This window comes from Adelges cooleyi, unplaced genomic scaffold (genome assembly GCF_023614345.1).
Source record: "Adelges cooleyi isolate 19-005CV unplaced genomic scaffold, UGA_ACOO_1.1 ACOO_flye_CR_arks_rails_tigmint_CR_PRNA_30, whole genome shotgun sequence".
Taxonomy (NCBI): domain Eukaryota; kingdom Metazoa; phylum Arthropoda; class Insecta; order Hemiptera; family Adelgidae; genus Adelges; species Adelges cooleyi.
Window position 1 is genome coordinate 12,543,329 of NW_026095971.1, and position 22,312 is coordinate 12,565,640.

At 37.5% G+C, this 22,312-nt stretch overlaps 1 protein-coding gene across 12 annotated transcripts in view; it reads left to right on the forward strand.

The window, feature by feature from the left end:
• LOC126839113 (RNA-binding protein Musashi homolog Rbp6-like) overlaps nt 1–22,312 on the forward strand; it is a 269,406-nt gene that overhangs the window by 211,624 nt on the left and 35,470 nt on the right. The gene's annotated exons all lie outside the window — the stretch shown is intronic.

Here is a 22,312-nt window from a genome sequence, read left to right on the forward strand (position 1 = left end):
GAGTTGTTTATATATATATATATATGACAGTTTTTCGTTTTGGAGGCCGCAGTTAAATAATGAGCGTATGAGGGGAACCATAAGGATGCCTATTAAGGGATGTTATACGAAGCGCGTCTCTCTTAGGGCGGCGCCAGCACCTTAGAATTGATGACTGGTAAGGGGGCTGTTTGCTTGCTCACGGGACACTCGACGGCTGCTTAATAAAAGACCTTATACACCGACGGATCGTGAGCAGGAAGACGGCAATGAAGAAAATCTCTTCTGTATATGACGTTAGATATTTTACTACTTCTTTCGCTCTCAAACATCTCCACCGCTTAATTATGACCCATTTAAGACTTATCACTGTCTAATTTTCTAAACGTGTCTACATGCTATTTTTCACGGACAAATAAATAAAATGTTTAGACGACTTAAAAAGGGAGGTGCTGGCTGCGCAAATGAAAATGGGGATTTCTTCTCATTTCTTATAAATTATGTCGATTATATATTTGGGCGGCTTTAGAGGGTAAAACGGGATGGGTGTACTGGCGATAAATTACTGATTGAAAGAAAAGGAACTCGATCGAAGTTAATGGGCTTTTTAAGAAAGAAACAATATCCTCGTTGGCTCGCCTGTATAATTTTCGGATAGCGGTGGCGCACTAGTTATTATCTTCTTTCGGCGATGACGGCGCCTGCACAATCAATCCTGAGCCAATTTAATTTTCAGTATATGTTCTTCGTATGTATATACATACCCAATATAGTTATATAAATATTTTGTTCATCTTTTTATTGCACATTCCGTTTATTTTTTCTTTCTTAATAATATTAACAAATATAAGTTTTCCGAAGAAAAAAAAACAAAAGAACGAAGGAGAATACATTTTATATAAATCTCGATGGCTTAGATTTGCCGCTATCGAATAGAGAGGAATCGCATATTATATTATAATATGTACGGGCTGATACATAAGATATTGTGCGCGAATGGGGATTTACCATGAGCGTTTCGTATTTCTTACTTAATTTAGAACGAGTATTTTTTCCACCGTATTTGGCCTCCCTATCCCCGTGTCGGTCGTAAATACGAAAACGTAGATTTGTGCACCACGCTAAAAACGGAGAGGACGGATTTAAAAAAAAAGAGAGGGAAAAACCATTGAGCGAATGCAAGAAAGAAAGAGCGGTAAAGAGAGACAACGGGTGGACTGACCCGGGGTAAGGCTGGTTTTCGGCGTGAGGGGGCGTACGAAAGGAGCGCGGAAAGGGAAATACTTAAGAAACTCTCTCAGAGATTTGGCTAGATTTAAGGTTTAATTTCGGCCCTGTTTTCGGAATTAAACCATCTCGGTGCTTCACTCCGGAAAATTAGCTCCTTAATCTCGTATCGTCTTATTAGTACCACCACCGTCACTGTTATATATATATATATATATACCCAGCGTTGTGTCGTCGACGAATGTACATATATATTAATATATCCTATACTTATTCTTATTGCGAGAGCGCAGCTCTCTTGTAATTATTATTTTTGTACCAAAGGCATTATTTGTCCGCCGACATCTATTATTGTAATCGCCGTGCTATACAGACACGTGAGCCTTATCGATATTATCTATTTGATACGGGTTTATTATTATTGTAAGAATATTTATAAATTATAATATATGGTAATTTTATAGACCATCTCAGATTATTTTAAAACCTAATACGTATTTTTTTTTTGTTGATTACTTCGACTCAGTTTAGTTTTAACTACTGAGTACTGTAATCGGTTAGGTATAAGTGTTGGAACTCAGCTTTTTGTTTTATCCTGAACTAAATCTTACGATGCTAATATAAATGATCGTCTAAATAATAACTAAGTGGTTAAAAGCTTACGAACACAGGAATAACCATCAAATACGAGGAAAATGTGTTATTATTAATTTTTTTTTTTTAAATATAAAATTTTCAACAAAAAAGGGACACATTTCTCGTTGGCAAAACGTTGGCGGCAGCGTTATACTGTATAATATATATTATATGGAAGAGCCCGAGCCTAGTCATTAGTCTTCTGCTGTCAACGGGGGTCGGCCGCTTACTCACGACCCTGCCCCTTACTATTCTTCCGGTCCTTTTTTTGAACCATAAACAGTGCGGCCGGCGGGTGGGTAGATTGTGCTGGAGGTTCCCTTCCTTTTTGGTCGCTTTCGGTTTGTAAACCATGTGAATCGATACTACGCCGTGGTGTATACACACACACATATAAATACACCGTCACTCGGTCCGATCGGGATGTGCTGAATATTCTTTTATATACCTAAATAAAACACGTTCTCTCAACCTGACCTGCCTACCGTATGCCACTATAGAGGGTCCCTGTCTTTCTGTTTCGTTTCCTGAGTATAATCGCGCCAATTCTTTTGTTTACGTTCAATGAGCACGTGGGTACTTCACTCATAACGTATTCAATACGAAGAAGTCATCTCATCTTTCATCCAGGTTTATATTTTTTTTCTCCCCTCTAACGAACAAATCCAGACACCGGAAAATTCGTTTAGGTTTTATGGTTTATACTATAACATATACATAATATGTAGGTATACTTTAAATCGCCTTTTTGACGTTATCTTGATTTCATTATTTTGGGCTTTTCAATTAAACTCTTTTTGTATACCACCATCAGCATAATCGAATATAATAAAACATTATTGTTATTAACGACGGCGCCTCGTATCGGCAATTTTGCTACGCTCATGTCGTGTACGATATGGCCGTAAACAATAACTACAAAAATAATAGTATTGTTATAAACAATTGACGATAATATCTGTTATGAATATACGCGTTATGTAAAAACAATGATTTAATGTATAATGGTTATTGGTTATCATTTTGTAAGGCGTGTTATTGGTTTTGGAGATTTAAAACGTATAAAACGATTTTTTTTTCAACTATCGTTTACTATATATTTTTATTGCTTCTGTTAAAAACGATTATGCCGGCTGGAGTATCGGCTCAATATGGAAACATGCGATACGTTAAAAATGATTAGTAAACGATACATGTACCGAATAACAATGAATCAGTTATGATCCTAGTAGCTTTTGGGAAATTATTAGCCGAGAAATGGCACTTTTATAGATAGATTATGAAATACTAGTGGCGGCTAATTTTCGTCGACGACTACTTAAGGTGCCGGTTTTCCTTAGGTTTCGCATTACGCACGACGTGATACGCTTTAAATTGTTGACAAATATTTGCCCTCTCTTCCATTTACCTCCGGGTTGGCTTTTTCGAATAAACTGTTAGTCCCTGCTGTCGACGGCGTCGTTTCTTTAGACAAGCGATCACGTTTCACCGGCCTTTAGTTGACAACCGATCGACATTGAAATGACAAGACGGCAACGCGTTTTCATTGCATACCTTGAAACATGCTGGCAGCTACCGTTCGGCCGGCGTGTCAATCTCGTCGTTCCGGGGATTCGTCTCGTCCCTGTCTTCTGACCGGCGCAGATTAATTATCATCCGTACATTAGGAGGTAAATTACGATTTTTCCGCCGTGTCTACACACTCAGGCTATCCGGCCAGTGGCGCTAGACAACAAGATAAATGTACGTCAGGTCTGGGTAAGGCGGCCGGCGTTTGAAAACCGATTGTCCTGTACATAAAAGAGCTTTGATCGTCAACTGCAAGCTGAGGTACCATGGCGGACAGAGATCGGAGAATAGTAAGCGCTCGACGATAATTTGACAGGCCGCGTCTGGGTCGGGCACGAAAGATTTCTGTACTCCTTTAGGACGATCCCATTAATCAATCTGCTCATTCCTCACCGCTATCCCACGTCAAATGGTGGAATTGTATAAGCTATATATATATTATAACGGATATTTCGACCAGTGTACAGCATTCGTTTCCGTGATTAATAATATTTCTCTGCCCTAGTCTTTCACTCCTCTTAATGTCTTCCCCGACGGCCGGCCGGTGAATAGAAATATATATATTTTTCCTCGCTTGGTACGTCCACGAATTATAATATATTTATAACTAAACAGCTATTTTCTGACACCTCGTATTCGGTATTTTGTATTTCTTCGCTCGAACTTGGAGGCAACACTTTTGCATAATATTGTTTGTATTAACCTTCAATTATTATTGCTTGGTTCGTGTTAATACGTATCGTTGACAAACAAAATCTAATAATTACATATTAATTGTCTTTATAAGACAAATATTCATAAGGGATAATGTATTAGAGGAAATTATATCTAACTATATTATAACTTCGAGCAGTAACGTATTTAGGTATGCGGTCCTAGGGCGATGCATTCATGTTTGAGATACAAAATAAGCTAGACATTTTTAATTAAAATTTGTTTCCTTCTAAAATGACATCTCCGATACTTAAACCGTTTAAGTTAAAAATGAAATATTTATCCATAACACAAAACTTTTGAAAACTTGTTTTGAAATTAATAAATCAGCTGGCATTACAAAATTTACTGTGATTAGAGTTGAGAATAGTAAAAAAAAAAAATATCCTGGACAGTTATTATACTTTTTATTTAATCCAGTTCCAATTTGTAAGATTTATGACAATAATTTTAAAAAATCGCTGTTTTTCATTTAACGATACAACTAAATGTGGAAATAAGAAGATAAAACCAGTATACCATGGTCCAATGGGCTATGTGTGAGTTTTGCGTTAAAAAAAAAAAGGTAGTATTTCGACCGTTCGAGATAGTATCTGTTCGATAAAAATATTACACAACATATAATTTATCGCTCGCAAAAAAATAAATAATAAATATAATGGGCGCCACCACCGCCGTCAACGCTGTCCTTACCGGCTTTTGAAACGCCGGTGAATTTTTAATAAACTGCTAGTGTACTTTTTGCCGGATGGAGTAAGATAAAAACGAAAATGAAAATTAAAAAAAAGTTTTCCTGGGAGTTATCTTTGGAAAGAATAGTAAATTGAATATTTGAATTTTGCCGGTCTCTTTGCCGAGTTTTTTTTTTCATTTTTTTAAATCACATTTTATCTATACTTCTGTTACCGTAACAGATTGACGTGTCACGAGTACTTGATACCAAAAATACCCCATAGCGGCCGCATTTTTTCCGCTTTTGAACAAGTTTCTCGTTCTTATTAAATTTTATCGGTCCTTCGCGCGATAAATAACGAACCTTGTAATTCAATTTTCGAATGTCTAAAATAATGGGAAATGAAAATTTTAAAGAAAACGAAATGCGCTTAAATAGTATACATATTTATATGTATATTTGGCTGTACACAAACACGTTCAAATCCTTATCTTCTAGAGTATTAGATTGTTTACAGGCGAATGTAAAGGTATATTATTACACCTATACTTATTTCGGGTAAATATACTGCGACGGCGGCGACAGAAAGGAAATTAGTAAGTTATTATCAGCGTCGTCACCGTTTGTATGTTTGTTTTGTTACCTCCGTTCGCCCGTTTTGAAAACCGTAGGTATCAATTTCAAATAATACAATTTTTCTGTTATATTGTTGTTCGACAAAACGAAATAATATTATTAATTTTCGAAAAAAATAGCTTTATTGTATGCCAGATATGTAATACCTGTCCTGTTATATTTTGTTGACAATTTCTTTGGGAAACAATAAAGAAACACAAATATTATTCTAATGATTACTAAATAGAAATCATAATTATGATTTAGCTTTACAAATGTGGTATATGTTTCAAACATTCTATTTATAATATTATAGTGCGACAATAACTTGAAAATAAACTTATGGTATCGATTTTGAAAGTTCGTTTGCTCACGATTCTTGACAACATATTATGCGAAGGAAAACTGTCCAAAATAACGTTAAATGACATTGTCGGTTATTACACACCGCTTTAATTACATTTGTCGATAGTCATCATAATTCGTTTGTAGCTATAGAGGGGCGGAGTAAGACTAAACCATAAGTTTTGCGAGTCTGTGTATACATATATATATTTGAGGTCGTTAATGAAATGTAATGTCTCGGAGTAAGGCAATTAGAAGGGGGAAATAATTCTTTAAAGTGGCGATCGGGCAGAGGGAGATTATACCACCCTGGAGCACATAAATATCTTAGGACGCCGCCGCCCGTCACATACAAGGTGCGCCCGTTGCTATTTATTAATGTTTCTTGTACTCTGGTTAACCGCTGCCATCGCGGTGTCCTCTCTTGCCCTCCTGCTAGCCCGTATACACTTACCGTATGCCCGCAAACCTCACCCAGCCCAGTCCGTGCTCTGGCCTCGATGCGAAAAGATCCTTGTGGACTGGAAGAGCGGAAGCGTACTAATAACCTCGAGAGCACTGAGAAAACAATAAGGAGAAAGTCAAACAGCGGAATAGTTCCGGGGAATTTGCGCCCGTGAGTAGGCGGTCGAAACGACAAGAATTTACAATTCCTTTGCGCTTTCTCCAGTGTCAACAACCAAAACCGCTGCCTCCACACCCTTGTACTCGTCCACCTTCTTCTTGCGGACCCCGCTCTTGTGTATAATCTCGGTGTACTCTACTCCCCAAAGCCGTTGCCCGTGCGGATACTATTTGCCGTGTGCCGGTGTTAAATCCTGTAACAATACCGTGCCGTGCTTATGCTCGCCACCCTCGCTTCGTGTATATTACAATAGATACATGCCCTCGCGATAATGATGATACCATAATAATATAATGCCGATATGTACAGGGTAAACTCACTTCTACAGCGTGTCATTAATAATTAATTCACGATATGAGACCGAGAGAGCTCCACACTATTAACCCGCTACCGTCGAAGGTGTAAGTAAATGAAGCGCTCCCTACTGCTATCATTCATAACTGAACGAACGTTAAATATTTAATACGATTCAGTATATCATCATATTGTCCGTGTTAAATAAATAAATAATTATATTATATGTGTACACAGAGTTGGCCGACTTGTCCCTAGTGCAGCTCGCATTCCATTATATTATGATCGAAGACAATGCCGAGATGCAATACTCCGGTCCAGAATTCGGTACGCACGATCAACGGGGAATAGGAGTAGAAGACAAACAGTGCTCTTGGGAAAGTTAAGCGATTATCAAAACTTTTGGTTTGATTCCCCTGAGCACAATAATGAACGTACATTTTGGTCGCCATTCGACCGAATGGATGTATATCATTCGCTTTTTGCTCAGGCTCGGCATACAATCGGGCCATTGTCGTTGACGAGAAAAGTGGTAAACACTCGACCGGAAAAAAAAAAGACTGACGTTAAAAGCGCTCCAGCAAATCAATTCAGTGTACACGGCTCTTCTCTGCCGTCGACAGCACAATATGATTATCATTGGCACCACTCGTAAATCTGGCCGATTTTCCGGATTCTAATAAAACTCATTGGCAGTGACGGGCAACGATCTCAATTTGTATACAACACAACGTCGAACCCTTTACGACCGCAATAATCCGATCAAAACGATTATCTTCCTACCCTGCGAAAAACGGATCTTTCCCCTCCCTTTCCAATCGTACATGAGTATCGAGTACACAGTTTAACACTTGTCGTTTCTATGTACCTTATCCAATTGAACATCATGTTCCTGGTAAACGCAATATTAATTTTAAATATAACATAATCGTAAAGCAAAGCTTATTTTAGGGGAGACATTTAAAAATGCACATACTACCGAACAAGTATACATGTACACGGGTGATGTTACTTTTATGCAAATCGATTATTATTAAAAAAAAAAAATAATTAAATGAATAGTGTGTGTGTGAATTAGCATTTGTACGCAACGGTAAATAATGTCATGTAGTTAAACGAGTATTTTGTAACTTCCGACTGGTGGTCGGGTAGACGTGTAAAAAAAAAAAAATCAGGAACACAAAGGGAAATAAAACATTACCGTAAAAAAATTGCTTTAATTATCAACTTGGGGCGGTGGCAAATAAATAGCAGCTACCTACACAGAAATATTACCCAGGTGCGGTTATTTCATTTTAGACTCTTTAATTCATATACTTTCCGGTCATTATTACTTAATTTCTTTTCTTTTTTTTTGTTATCTTAAAAAAGTTTCTCTTATTCTACGATGGCCGTAGTCTTTTCTTTCAGGGGCTTTTTTAATTTGTTCTACTTATTTATTTCGAGCGAGGTTCGAGTAAAGTTTATTTTTTTGGATTTGCCTTTTTTCGACACTAGAATCAACGGTGCGAAAGAATTTAATTAATGTACATACTACATTGGCGCAAGTTGTTTGAACAATATATTTGTACAATAAGAAAAAAAGGAATAATATTCAGTCGGTACTCTGTTACCGATGGAATTAAGACTCGTTTTATTTGAACAACGTAGCTACATTTAGGTAGTTTGTTAACACAAATGCGCTGGGCAGATTTCTTATTTTAGCTTCTGCATCGTACCTAAAAAGTACTTAATTGAGACTTTAAATGATTTTATCACTTATAGTTATGATTATTCCTGTAGACCCGTGACCTCTCACGACCCAATATTCTCTGTCCCCACTATGCCCTGGCCCCACTGTACTGGATTTTTTTATCTATATTTTTTTTGTTGATCATTAATTAACCTGCATTCTACTATATTTAGTAATATCAGTGTTATTAATGGGAATACTAATTGCATAACGGAAACCCGTCACATTAACCCGCTGCGACGGAAGCTCTCGTATCAATCGTCATCGTGTTCGTTTATGTGTAATAATAATATATTATAGCATGTCTGTTCTGTTTGGCCGGCGTACAAGCGTTTTCCATTATATATTATTATAGTAGTATTAAAACTGCACACTGAACTTGTCCTCCGCAATCGACCTCGAAACGATGATGAAAGCTTAAAACGGACAATAATAGTCCATTAGACTGTTGACACAATGAAAGGATCGTTATTGGGGGAGCAAGCGCACACAAAATACACATAAAAACGATTTCGGTTAATTTTTTTTTTATTTGTCGTTTATTTTTCAATTTTGACGTACAATATTCAATAACGGAAAACGCTTACAAGAGACGACAGCGGTTGCTCGAATGAAAAAAAAATGAAAACGACTGCTGTATTTTTTGTTTTGTTATATGCCTCACTATATATTAGAACTTTTGTCGTGCGCTCGGGAAAAAAATGGGTCGTACATAATGAAACAAATGTGTGCGCGTGTGGAGGGAGTATAGTAAAAAAAAGTCTAAAGCCATTATTTAGAATCGTGTGTTTGTTGGGTATTTTTATTATTATTTTTTTTTTTTTTACATGCTCGCCCGTTTTTGGCATACAGCGGGCTTAGCAGCTGCTATATTACTCCGGCCGAAAACCCAAAGCCGGTCCCTTATAACTGCGCACGGCCACCACCGCCGCCGGTGCTTTTCTGGTCAAATGGATTTGTGGTCGTTAGGGAAAACACCGATACGCACGGTGTAGACTTTCATATATCGGCAGCCGATGACCAGAGTCCGTAAATAAATCAACACACACACACACACACACGAACAGTCGTGACCCGCCCTCGGATAGAAAACATCATTGTGGTGTTCACAAGACTCGTAAAGGGCGCGGGTAAAAATGTCTAAACAAATTGCGGCTCAACCGAAACGCTTGATGACATTGAATCTCAAACCGTGTACTTGTTGAACTTGGGGATCGAGGTTTTCATTTGCAAAATTATGTGATTATGAAAAATGATTGTCCGAATTCTCGACTTACCGATTTTGTTTACCTCTGAAAATAACCCAATTACTATATAAGCCGCGTCTGGTGTGAAAACAAAAGCATTAAGCTGGAACGTTTGATTTATAATCGTCAACGGGTTAGCGGTAGGCGAGCACTCGGCTGTAGTCGAACAACAGCAGCAGCTAGTATGTAGTATACACAGGAGAACACGGAAAAACCATTTGCTCGGTGGGAGAAACCGACAGATGTTTATTCGAATAATCTACTTCTCTCGTACGATTTATACACATTTCTCGTCGCCGACAATCCTCGAGTTGCCATCAAATTACTCTAAGCCCGTCTATCGCAATCCATATTATACTTGGTAGTCAGTCGAAAATCACTGATAAAATTACTATAATATATTATGTACAACTAATCGTGGAGTAGCCGATCTGGAAATGGCCTAACTGAACCTACCAAATGATGCTTAAAGTATTTTTTTAGTGTGACAGTTTTGCAAACCGTTGTTTTTATATAATACAAATCTGAATTTTCTTTCACGTTTTTATTTAAAGATGTATAGTTCAAACTATTTAAAGATGTATGTTTGAACAATTTGTTTAAGTACCTAGGTAAAAAGTATGCCAAAATCATCCATTTTTCATAGTCAGAGGTTATTAAGAAAACATCTAAAATATACTATTTCCAGTTTATTTCTTTTTTTTTTATATCCTAGTAAACTTTACATTTTTTAAGTGGCAGTGAATTTTTGCTCTTGGCCCTTGCGCAATCTGTATTGTCAGCTTTGATTGAATATAACCTTATACGGGCACGGGTAATACCGATTTTTACGCTTGTCTATATATTTTATTACGGCGTTACAAGAATAATTTGTGGGCAAAAGAATGATGTGATTAGAAATGCGAGCCGTTATTGCGGTACTCGTCGGAGGTGGATACGGACGTTGTTGAAAACGTCTTTATATTTAGGGCCATTAATGGGAAAAAATCGTTTATCTTGTGGGATGAGAGGGGAGGGGGGAGATAAGAAGAGAAGATGTGTCGAAAATAAAATTGTGAGGGCGAAAGAAATACGCGTCGTAGAACGAGCAATTTTGGCCGTTTGGGTTGTAAATAGTGCGCTTGGTATAGAGGAAAGTGCTGGGAGAGACGGACGAGGCGGCAAGAGGAGGCCGTAGGACGGTTTTTGGTGCGCCCGTGGAGACAATGATCGCACACAGAGACATTGGGCCAAAACGATTTACGTTCGGAGCACACGAGGGGTAATGGGGCAATATCAGAGGGGTAGTGACTGGGGGCCGTCGATGTCGGTGGATTACAATTGGCAATGGGACAAGACGAGCGAGGAGCCAGGCCGTACTTTTGCCGCCGCCGCCACCGTTGCTGGTGCTATCAAACTCGTGGAAAATTGCCAACCGAGAGTAATGTGAACGGCAAAATTACCGGAAAATCCCATTTCCGTGTTCATAAGGTAAGGTAAGGGTTTTCTACGCCAGAGAACACCGTGTCTCCACCCCAGTCTACCCGCACGGTACCATTCGTTCTACTCGTTTGTCGTGTCCTCTGCTCAGCCTCTTCTCTCATATTATTGTACGTCAGTCTCATTGCACCCGATCGCCGTCGTCGTGCTTGGATACCTTAGAATTTTATTCCAGACAGAAATAATAAACGCGTAACCAACGAGAATAAAGCTTACATGTACTAAAGCCAAACAGTGACGTAATTAAAAATGCCATTTGGAAGTGTATGTGACAAACCCTACGTCAACTTTTCGACACTATACATTTCAACAATATATTCAATTATATTAAATAATGTTATAATATTATATTATTTTCCATATATATATATTTTTTTTTATATAACTAAATATGTAAATACTATAATAACAATAAAAAAAGTACAGACAATGTATTTTAACGCAGAACTAAATTTTCAGCCAATTAGTCAAGTATTTGACTTCAAGTTCAAAATCTAATTATGTGGCTAACTAATATTGATAATTCATTGAGACGATCATAAAAATTAATTAATAAATACATATTAATCAAATATTACATTTTGAACTTGTCGGTAGTTTTTTTGTGAATATTTCACTGTAGCCCTATGTAAATTTGTAGCGTGAATTTTGATGTATACGTTTCGTTCATGATTTGTAGAAAAAAATACCTAAAGGGTTTTTGATTACGTTGCCCATCCGCTAATGGGTCATGCACACGTCTATACAAAATACAGGAATAGTGTTTTTTACGGATGTAAGACGCCGACAGAGTGGTCGGTGAAGTAATAGAAGAAAAAATCGAAAGTAAGAAAACTAGCGCAAAGCCGAACGAGCTCATCGCATTACGTTTATATCGTTCCAAATCGAGTAAATACGAATTCTCAAACGGCACACTCGACCGACACAAAAGATTAAACGGACCCACAAACGTATTTGAAATTAATACTTCTTACAAACGTTGTACAAGTATCTCTGGGCGATATCGCTTAATCTTTCATAGGCCATTGTTTCGGTTATTTCTCCGGGCCGGTTTCCCTTTCTCCAAACGCCTATACGTACGCAATCAATGTATACAAAACACACACACATATATATAATATATAGATAGATATTTATGTGTGTGTTTGCGTACAATACACAGTGCCCCGTGGTCTGAATTGTCCCCAACGACGACCGTAAACATTCATGGACGTTAAGAGCCCAAAAACCACGGTGCGGGTACTTAACGATAAGCGCGACGGACCGGTCAAACGACCGACCATTCGATTTAACGCGAAATTAGTAAGCACACCCTACACACACACTGTCTCGACTCCCCCTTTCTCTTTCTTGCCGAGTAATACTTACCAGCATCGCGTCTTCTACTGTTATTATACATACTGTAATACGTTCCATTGATCGAAGTAAACGCTCTGGTGTTTGGTGTACAGTTTATACAACCGGGGAATAAACTTTAGCGCGGCGTTTAACCCGAAATTGATAATAATAGGTAATCCTATTGTTACCGCGATCTGCCTCTCTTGTTCGTAACATAATACAATATATTATATAGGCGCAAAAGCTATGCCGTCGGCAACGGGGGTGATGATGATTATAAATTATAATAGTAATAATCATAATATTGAATAACACGGGGTTGCAGTAGTATATTTGCATTATGCATACTTTGTGATCGATTGTTTTGATCGCACGGCTTTGAATCCATTGTGTTTGTTTCCATCAAAGCATTTTCTTAAATATTCTAGTCTAATAATAAATAAACTGCGACTGCATTATAATATACACGTTTGTGCATTATTATTAAGTGAAGCGTAGGCACATCGTTGACGATGGCCATGACCCACGGTAGTTTAAAAATAAAGTAAGCCCATTGGAATAGCTGTCGAAGGAGGTAGGTGGGCAAGAATTGATATTGTTAAAAGTTAAGGGTGTATCTTATGTTTGTATTGAAAACGTCAATATGTCTGAGAGCGGTTGTTACTGTTTCGGCCGTGTGGAGCGGGTGGAGGTAATAGATAATATTTCGTGTGCATGCCTAAACTCAATTTTGTAGTAAGACGTAGTTGCAAGGGCGTTGCCCTACACCACAGTTGCACAATGCCGAAACCATTACTTATAACTTTAATCCGGTTTTGAAAAATTGATAATCGTTTTTCACTTCCTTTGACTACATCGGCCGAAAGGATACGAACCCGTCAGATATTGTTTACGCCATCATTGTGATTGTTTCAATATTTGTATTTTATATTCTTGGTAGTAAATGTCGGAAAAAAAGATTGACAGCCAAGAAAAAATATAGTTTTTTTCAATACACCGAGTGTCAGCAAATCGTGTTTAAGTCACAGATATGAGAAACTCACAGCGCTATTTCTGAAACTAAGCATACGCCCTAAGATAAAAAAATTGTATTATGTCATTCGCCATAAAAGTTAAAAGATATAATATCAATTTTTATTTCATTTTAATCGTTCAGCGTTACCACACAAGTGATTTAACATTATTGGCGTTGGTGGAGAATTAAAATAATCCAAAGCATAGTTATGAAGCATTGAGTTTTAACGTGTACCGTCAAATTTCGTCAATATTACAAATCTCCAGTTTTAGTAAAAATTAGCTAAAATACTTAATTACTTACTATATATATATGCAGTTATAAAGCGTCAGAACTCTGTGTTTATTGTTTTCAAGTTTTCTCCATTAACTTTCGATAATATACCAATTTATTAGTTAAATTTAAAATAGGAGTCTTTGTGGAATAACTTAAACGCGCTCGTTTGTCAAAAATATTATGGGATATTCGATATGTCATTATTATATAATATTAGGATTGTGTACTGAAAGCTCGTACGCCAAGGGTAGACCCGTTGACAACGTTACTGGTCTCATGCATTTGCGTGCGGACAGTTAGGCGCTTATCTAGCATGGCCGGCGGTCGACGGTATTTTCATTAAATTTTATCTTGCTCGCACACCGGACACACGCACACGTTGCGTTGGCAGTTGTCAAGTAACGTCATGCCGGTATTGTGTGTACAGCGGCGACGGAGGAGACAAGACGTGTGGTCGGGTAAGAAAGATGGGAGAAATCCGGACAACACCGGCCGGGGAGAGGGTCGGGAAAATGCGACAACGTTGACAAAAATCGGCCTACGTCGTCATCTCGGCTCCTCCTGTCACGGGAAGACAGAAACTGTTATATATTTATGTACAGATCTTGAGTTCGACGACGACGACAGCAGAGGCGGCTGTGAGCCAATACCGCTCCAAAAAATAAATTGAATTATGTCGAATTTAACGTCATTTGCAGACAATATTGTTTTTATTGTCTGCCATGATTCGCTCTATACAACAATAACAGTAGTGTATAGTAATAATTGCGCAAGAACTGAAATCATCCGAAAACATTGTAAAAAAAAAATAATAATATTAAATATAACGTTACAAAAACATGGATCCATCCGCTATGATATCTAAGCAGTAATATCGTTTTTCTTGCAAACCGCTCGGTCGTGTTTAATAGGTTTAAATATTATTGTTAAAATGATCAACTCCGTAGTAGCATTTCGAACAATAACGAAATACGCTTAAAACGTACGCGGTTTCTCCGAAAAGACTGCAAATCGTTTTTCCACCGTGTTCGTTACGCATTCGACGGTATTCAATTCTATTAAACGCACAGTTATAGTCTTACCCAGAACTCGACAAAGCATTTGATAAATTCTGTCCAATCAGCGTTAATATTATTGACAAAGTCCACTGGCCTTACTCATATTGACAAAGTTTTCCGGTCATCCAACTGTAGTGTTTATAATCATTAATCACTTTTTATGTCCATTACTTATAATGAATTTAAATAGCAAAACGATATTGGTCAGAGTCCAAAGCGTTGTACAAGTTGTAGGAAAGGAGTAGTTGTAGATGTATCATCAACTCGCTTAGACACATCTGACCTAAACATTCTGTATTGACAATTGAAGACCTTGGGGCAACAACAAGACATGTCCTTTTTTCAATTTTTTTTCAAAACGTTTTAAATTCCCAAAAAAATTTTTTAGAATTTGTTCAAGAATTTTTTTTGAAGAAAAAAAACATTTGAAAAAAAGAACATGTCTTGTTGTTGCTCCAAGGTCTTCAATTGATATTCGTTGAGTACAAATTATCCAGTCCAAGGAAAAAATTAAAATAGATAATGTCGACCTACTACCATCCGTCTCCTTTAATAGCGTCATCCATGTAATTAATAAGTTTCGCTAGAAAAACGCGAGACACGTTTGATAGATACAAATATAAAGTCACTCATATTATACTGGAGCTGGCCGCAACATTCCCAGCATATCTAAAAGTATTTTGGTTTCAACTTATAACATCGGGAAATTTCTTTGTAACATTAACTTTGTCGACAGAGACGTCCAAGGGTCAAGTCATAATAATAATTGTTGCCGCTGCGGGCCTAAAGCGTTTAACCTGAAATTCGATATAGGTTTATAATGATATTTAATGGAAGGGAAGGGGGAATGTGTGGTTTGGAAGGAACTACGTTATAAAGGACGCGTGGAATGCTGACGCACTAGTAATGATACTAATTGGAAACCTCAGACATTGGTCGGTGCAGCGTTTGCCGGGGGTGTATCCCTGCACATCAGTTATTAGTGTTAATTGGTGGGGATCTCGTGAGAAGGGGTTTAGAAACCCGATATAAATAATAGTTAGATATTATCTTATGGGGGTATTAATATTCGTTTTGATTTCTCGAGTTCATCCGACTTGTGTGTGTATGTGTGTGCCGAGTAACGTGATGCCGGTCGTGTATGACGTTCACTACAGCTTTGTGTTTCGGATGAAGTCTGCTTTGAAACAGCTGAGTTGTATTGTTTACGGCGTATTCAATAAACCGTTAGAAAACGGCGTGTATTACACGAAAATGTTTGTTTTATGTGTGCCGCCTATATGCTTTCAAAGTAAATTCGATTACCGAGGCGCCTCTACAGCCGCCGCCCCCGTTTTTGATAAAGCTGTTTGGCCCGTCGCAGCAACGGTTATAGCGCACCGTCGTTGCCAGGGTATGTGTGTGTGTGCTCAGCCAAAACTTTCCTAAACCGTTTATAATTTAATGCTGTCTAAAAGTTTGAGCGATAAATCGGCAAAAAATACAAGTATAATGTGATTAAGCTTGACAAATGTTCGCAAATTCGTTTGATATTTTAACAAATCGGTTTTCGAACTAAAATGTCGTAAACTTTCCAAAACGCCATCGACGGCAGTAATAGTCGTTTATTCAACGTTAATGTTAACAGTGTAAAACATTTTTGTATTATATTTTATCAACTAATCGACGCGACGCACTTTTGCTGTAGTTAGGTACAATACGAAATAACGCAAACTATAACGTTCCGCCACATAGCGTTTTGCTTAGGTGGCTGCGAGGGACATCGACAATAGATGGCGCTAGCCAACAAAACATATTAAACTCGGTTGTGTACATTATAAAAACGAATGCAAAAATTCTCCAATAATAATTATGTATACATAAATATATTACTTTGGCCCACAATATAGTTGAAATTCGAATATTAAAAGTAAGAGTTCTTATTTTTCTTATTTTTCATTGATATTAAGATAGCAAAATACTCTTTTTAAAACGCGTATTACCGTTTAGAGCTCATATAATATGCAATATTTAAATATACTTACGGTCGTTAGACATTCATACTTGACAAAAAAATATTATCTTCTACCATATGATTCTTAGGTTTTTAATTTTATTAAAATAATTAAGCAATGACCGACGGAGAGAGTCGAACGTTACTGAATAAGTGTTGTTACTCGTGATTATATATAGCCGTATAGAGTATGTGTAGCCGATAGTTTATTAAATATAGACGGATGAAAGTCAAAATTGTCGTACAGCCCTTTCTTACCTGAATATACTCGGAGCAGGCGGTCCAGGTAAGGAAATGACAGCGTGTGCTAGGGGCACATTACATTACATTATAGCCGACGGAGGGGAAGATAAACACCGTGTTTTTGCTTTTGTAACAAATGGGGAAATGAAATCTCTCTCTAGATAGAATTGTAATTAATAAGAACTGACGCAGGATATTAGATTATTGCGGAAAGAGCTTTGCATTTACTATGGTCATGAACAGTTATAACGGTGATGTTCAAAACGCGCATTTCGAGCATCGTGTAACGTTGATAATAACAATTAAACTTGAGAGACGATACATTGAAACCTTTAGTATAAATTGTATAACATAAAACTGTGTCCAAATTAATTTTAAATGTATAACATTAATAATCGGTATTTAAATGTGACAAAAATATGTATAATATTGCACTGTACTACTTAAAATGAATTGCTATAGTCTATAATACAAACATACAAACATATTTAACATACAAATATAGGAGCTGTACATATTATGATGTGAATATATTTTAGATCACCACGAGTCACATGTGAAATATGAAAAACACGGTTATAATATTTTGGCGATAATCCGTTATCTTCTCGGTTTCCATTTCAGACACGGCCATTCCAAAAAAATGCAAGGAACATTTTTTTTGCGGTTTAAAATAAATAAATCTAAAAGAGAACACCGCAGTACGGCTAGTGTACGATTGAAATCTACGGTTGTCTGACCATTTATATAAAGGAAGAATGCAAGGGCACACATACATTTATAAATATCTATATATGTATAAAAAAGGGATTGAAAACGAAAAAGATAACGTTATTCTTGGAATTCGTATAAGCCGCTTTGTGGAATGTCAGGTCAAGCCTGACCCGTGCGAACACAATTACAAGGGAAGTTTTGCAATAAAAATTATACACGCACACAAGTATACTCGGGGGGATAGCAATCCGTATGATTGCGGCCGTTGTCGTTTACTACAACTACATGGTTGCAATAATAAAATGAGTATTTCGGGGTTTGCAATGGCGACCTCGGGTCATTTGCAATTATTAGCCAGATATTATAAACTGTTCAATCGCCGTGTGGCGGTAAAAGAGGAGAAAAAAGAAAGAGGGAGTTACACAGTTTGGGTCGATAGTACAAAGAACGAAAACGCGTCCGAAGACAGATTAGCCGGGCTGTTAAAAAAAAAATATATATATATATAAACCGTTTGTACAAGCCGCGGGTGAGTTTAACTCTGCGTAAAAGTTTTACGTTGAATATTTAATCCCGTTCTCGCCATTACTTTTATGAAGGCCATTTCGCCATATCCACGTCACACCCCTAACGTTTTTATACTCCAATACACCACACACACAGTGGATCCTCTATCATTGCATATAGTCGAAACTATAAAAACGGTTCTCATCGTCGATCGTCGTCACCAGAGAGGACAATAAAATCCGAAATCCGGTCACCCTTCTCGGAATAATAATAATACAATACCGAGATGCTGTTAAAACGTGCCGCGTGTCACTGGCATTCACGACTGCTACGATTTGCACCTTTAAACGCGATCTCGTCTTTCGAGTGCCCGTCACTTGAAACGTATTTAATTCTAGACAAAATGTACTGCGGCAAACGTCGGAGACATTCATAGTCATAAACATCATCTTAATGGCGGCGGAATCGCTGTTTTTTTTTTTTTTGTTTAATAATCTGAAAGGTTATAGTTGGAAAAGTGATCGATTGGTCATCATAATTATTAGGCGAAAACACCTAATAATCACTATTATTATGTTAAAGAAATAAAAGATAAAGTCTCGGCCACATATTTTATAATACCGAATCGCGTTCACTCCGCCAGAAGGGATTGATTTTCGGAGATTTTAAATTCGAAACACGAGATAAAAGTCGCATGTGGGTAGTTTTTTTTATTTTTTATTTTTATTTTTTTTCCGATCATTGCGACTCGTGTACAAGAGGCCAGAGTTACCCTAATGTTTATTCCGATGCATTTAGATAACAATATTGGCAACACGCGTTTCTCCCTTTTTTTCGGGGGCGGTCGCGGTTATAATATTGTAGGTATACAGGCTAACGTATATGTATAAGCTGGGCAATTGCACGCACACTGAACATTTTCGATTCGTTCTCGGCGTTTAAATTATACCGGTCGTTATTGGCTTTGGATAGCACCACTACTATTATTATTATTATTATACCGGACGCGGATTTATACAGATGTATAATGGCAAAGTAGTGTGTAATAACATATATAACGGTTAAGTGCGAACGACGGAGATTGTGGTGCGCGGTGAACCCCGAAAGGCGGTGCACAGTATGTTTTTTAGTGGACGCGGCGTTATTTAAACGGTCGGATACATATAAGTTTAAAAAACACGGCTGTCGACAAAAACAGCAGCCAAAAGCGATAATAATAATAATTACTATCACGCACACAAAAGCAACCCTTCCGCAGAGCATGGCTGCCGTTCGTGCACCGCCTTGATTATTAGTTTTTGAAATCACTCACAAATTTCTAAATCTATCTATGATTGCGATCTCACCGTTCCGTCTGGTGCCATTTAGTTCAATTTTCCAATTAATAGTAGGTTTTGTCATATAAAAGGGTAGTTAGATGTGGGTTTATATTATGAAGAGAGAGAGAAATGAAACAGTACAAGCGGTAATGGGAATAAACGTGTATGGAGGAATAGACAGGGAAAAAAATGTTAATTGACAATAATTTATAACATAAAGATAGTTAGTGTAGAGGTTGTAACTTGTAGGTGACCGTTTTGAGCGAATAGTTAGGAATCGTATCGAAGAAGAACAAGATGTACTTCTATGGCATTTAATTTTTTATTTTTATAATCCGTACTCCGATGTTGGATTAGAAACCGTACGGTTTTTAACGCGATTGTTATGTTATACTATAACATGGTAGCGACAGAGCTTTAAAAAACACCATATTGTTTTTTTGTTTTTCGTTAAAATAACACAGACTGACTAGAATACAAATCTGTCTATTTATGACAACTACTAGCCACGCTAACTTGTTTTTCTACGATGTTAACTTTCAGATTTAATCTGACCATTGCCAGATGCCATTCACCTGGTATCGAAGGCAGAGCGTTTTAGAAAATTCCTAGACGTTTTTTTGGTTGTGCGACCAAAAATGTAATTTCAAATGCTTTCGGGGCAAAGGCCGTTGTCATCCAGCACCTCTACCGAATTCAATATCCGTGGACCACGGCAAACTGTCGACGAAGACCGTTCGGCGTGTGTTAATCCGACTCGAACGTGACCAGGGCTTTCATGCGTGAGCGTGTGTCATGTACGGGTGTAAGTAAAAATCGTACGGCCGCCATTGTTTCTAAAACCGAAAGAAAGGAATCGCACGGTATTGTCGAGAAAAACTCTTTACAAAACGACGTGGTCGTTACGTCGATGCAGTGTATACGAGGGATAAACATAGGTAATGGAAGCGTAAGGAGGTGGGTGGCGGGAAGGAGAGGAGAACACGCAGTCTTTTGTCGTTGCGTGCCCTACACACACAAAGCAAGGTCCGCTCGAAAATAATAATAATAATAATAACAATAATGTAATCCCCTAAAACCGCCGCCGTGAAGCAATAAACTGACCGGGGAAAACCGGTGTCTCTCCGCGAGTGCGACCCTCCGGGTTACTTCTTTAAAAACTTTCATTTTACAACAGACGATGCCTTGTTTTTGTTTTATACCGCATCACTCTTCTCGCGGCGTTTTAACATAACCGTTATGTGCGCTCTCCTTAAAGGCAAAACCGTTAAAAACGCCTGCGTCCCGGACGTTAAATAATAATACTTCCTTAGCCATTCGGACCGCCTGTAGCAGGTACGACTCACGGCATGATATTATGTGTACTAACATTAAGACGTTTAAGTTTGTTCTCATTTAGAACAAAATACAAGTTAGAACGTTAGTCGAGTGTTGCTGTATCGCCGTATACCGTACAATGGTATTATATACTATACGGTTCTAATATTTTAAAAATTGAACGCTCTTTCGAATTGCCTAACATAACCGACCAAAACTATTGAAATTCCGCCTCGCAAAAATACAAAAAGGGTCCAACTCACTCGTATAATATTATTTGCAAAAATATAATACTATTATCCATATTATGCGGCTTAGATCTTGTATGAGTTTTATTGTTTGCGAACTGACAATTTCGATTTGACACTGTGTCTGTATGGTATTTAGAGCGTATATAATTCTTTATCCGCAGTCTTGGAGTGTTCTACAAAAGAAAAAATATTAGTTTGAAGTTTCGGCGAGGAAAAAAAAAGAAGAAAATTACTCATAACGCGAGAAGACTTGACGCGACATTTTCGCGCCCGCCACCGAGAAGTGGTTTCGACGAGTGTTTAATAACTTTTTCGCAGTCAACTTTTGAAATACTTAACACGTCTCTTGCCGGCTGTGCACAGGAATAGTTTTTTTTTTAATCCGAAGTGATTTTACCGCATGGAAAATATAATAATATTTAAATTAAAAAAAATACCTAACCCTCGGCCGTACATTTCTTTCGGTGCATATTCGTTCTTTTAATATAAAAAAAAAAGTAATAATAATAACAATCTTTTGAAATTCGCTTCCGAGTTTGAAGGGTTTCTTCAACCGACCGGTCGGTGTTTTTTTCTTATTTTTCTTGTCCCTTAAAGCGGATTTCAAAATAATAACGTCGACAGACACAACGATGCGACAGTATCTCTCGACAGCACTCTTTAAGCGTTTTGCGCGCGCGTTTCGTCGAAGTGTAAAAATCTAACTCTAATGGTATTTTCCCTGCACCGACTTACCATACATTACGTTTTGCCGACGTGTCGATTAGTACCACTATGCTGTTGTTTATTTGTCGAGGACGTGCCGAACCCTGTTAAGCGATTATAACAACAACGGCGTACATTGTAGAACCCAAACGTGCAACGTACTTTGTGTATTATATACATACTTATTCCCAGAATGACTGTTGCAATGCTCATTGCACAACCCTCGGTTGTTCGTGGTTTAATTAAAACGCTACTGAACTAAATAAAACAATCTTGAAATAGAGTGCTTGTTTTGTTTTTATATTTCGAAACGTTGTTAAGCCTATTATAATGGTAGTTTTGAAATATTTTAAGTCATTTTGGTATTATAATCGGTTAGCTCCGATTCGATACTGTAATAATTTAAAAATTAACACTATAACAACATTATAGTATTCATTT